We start from the raw sequence: 2,261 nt of genomic DNA, 5'->3' as shown, positions 1-2,261 counted from the left end.
TGAATGTTCATTTCTCTACCATAAGCCGTCTCCAAAGGCGTTTCAGAGAATTTGGCAGTACATCCAACCGGCCTCACAACCGCAGACCACGTGTAACCACACCAGCCCAGGACCCTCCACATCCAACATCTTCACCTCCAAGATCGCCTGAGACCAGCCACCCGGTAAATTCTAATTACTAAAGTTCTATCATTAAATAATACTTGATTATCATATTATAACGCTTGACTGACTGATGTTAAGAGTGTACTTTCAGATATTTAAAAACTGCCATTTTACAAACATTTTAATGTACAGTCGTGGTCAGAATTGTTGGCACCCTTGGTAAATATGATCAAAAAAGGCTGTGAAAATAAATCTGCATTGTTAAACACATTGGCCACAATTAATGGCACCCTTTTATTCAATACTTTTTGAAACCTCCATTTGCCAGTTTAACAGCTCTAAATTGTCTCCTATAATGCCTGATGAGGTTAGAGAACACCTGATAAGAGATCAGAGACTATTCCTTCATCCAGAATCACTCCAGACCCTTTAGATTCCCAGCTCCATGTTGGTGCTTCTAAACTAAACATTACCTAATAATTAACATATGATTATTGTAAATTGAAATGCTTACAAATGTCAGTAAACTTTAATTTCATATGATCTTCATTTGTTGGTCTTTGTTTGTTGTTTAGACCTCTATTTACACATCTTAACAAATAATTTATTAATTATTTGTTAATGTTTTTGCATTACACTATAACCACCGCTCTGACATGCAAAAGTTTAGGCTATACATCTGTTTTAGGGAGGGTTCAATGTTTGTTCAAGCAGACTTTATAAACTAGTTTTCACCTTCAAGCAAAAGAAAAACAACCAAACAGGAAAATCAAAAAGGCTTAAAGACATATTATTTTGAATGAGAGTAACACCAGATTGAATGAGAGTAACACCAGATTGAATGGCTTACAAATCAGAAATGGGAAATATTACAAGACATAACCACAAAAGGAAAAAAAAACAGTAATTCTTATCTGAGGTGGAGGTGGAAAATTGACATCACTGAGGTTCTCCTGTTCACGAGCTTCATGATCTTCATCGGAATCTATATACAAATCACTGAACATTGTAATTAATTCTCTGAGAGGTTCTCTGTGGCTAGTGAAAGCATCAGAAGAGAAATCCACCTTGGGCATGGATCCATGCTCATCCAAAGCATCCTGACTCTCCATTCTATATTATAATGTGCAAAGAGAAAACTAAAATGAACAAACACTTCAAGTCCCTGTTCGGGTGCCACTCTATAACTACCTCTCTGACATGCGAAAGTTTAGGCTATAAATCTATTTTAGGGAGGGTTCAATGTTTGTTCAACCAGACTTTATAAACTAGACTTCTCCTTCAAGCAAAAGAAAAACAACCAAACAGGAAAATCAAAAAGGCTTAAAGACATATTATTTTGAATGAGAGTAACACCAGATTGAATGAGAGTAACACCAGATTGAATGGCTTACAAATCAGAAATGGGAAATATTACAAGACATAACCACAAAAGGAAAAAAAAACAGTAATTCTTATCTGAAAGATGTTGATGTGGAAGAGAAGTGTCTATAGTCCATATAGTCGTAGTCCAAAGAAGTGTAGGCCGAAACCACATCCAAAAATCCACAACCATGAAGGCATGCAAAAAAAAAAAACACTACACAGTTCACGCTGTTTCTCCAACAACAAAAAAAAACACAATACAAATATATAATCCTTGTGAAATGCCATCCATAAATCGGAATTCACACTGGTAAATGCTTTTGCAGCTCCTATATGCCATGGCCTTCATTCAACATGAGTAAAAACACTGAAGGTGTCAGACTCTGTTCCATGTTTTGTGTGTGTCCTGCTCCCCATCTGTGGTTTTACTCATTGTGATGGATGATTAAGGGAATTTGGCCTTTGTTTTCCCTCATTTTTATATTCCTGTGAAACAGGAAGCAATGGCTGGATAATTTCACGTTCATAATCACCCTGGTGAGCTACACATTTTAAATATGAATGGGAATATACTTCAGCAATATTTTACTCATAAGAATTTCTAAGGGTACCGTTAATTGTGGCCAACATGTATTAGAGAAAAACATTTATTTCATAATGAGATTCCCCCCCATTTTAAATTCTTATTTTTTAATGAAAGGTTAGATTTTTGTAATTTTTTTAAATAAAAGATCAATAGGATTAACAATGCAGATTTATTTTCACAGCCTTTTTTGATCATATTTACCAAG

At 35.2% G+C, this 2,261-nt stretch overlaps 1 protein-coding gene across 1 annotated transcript in view; it reads left to right on the top strand.

The window, feature by feature from the left end:
* LOC107662487 (transmembrane protein 47-like) overlaps positions 1–2,261 on the top strand; it is a 73,488-nt gene that overhangs the window by 57,147 nt on the left and 14,080 nt on the right. The gene's annotated exons all lie outside the window — the stretch shown is intronic.

Source organism: Sinocyclocheilus anshuiensis, unplaced genomic scaffold (genome assembly GCF_001515605.1).
Source record: "Sinocyclocheilus anshuiensis isolate Anshui unplaced genomic scaffold, SAMN03320099.WGS_v1.1 scaffold1229, whole genome shotgun sequence".
Classification (NCBI taxonomy): Eukaryota; Metazoa; Chordata; class Actinopteri; order Cypriniformes; family Cyprinidae; genus Sinocyclocheilus; species Sinocyclocheilus anshuiensis.
Note: the sequence above shows the minus strand (reverse complement) of the source record. Positions and strands in the feature narration are given on the sequence as shown.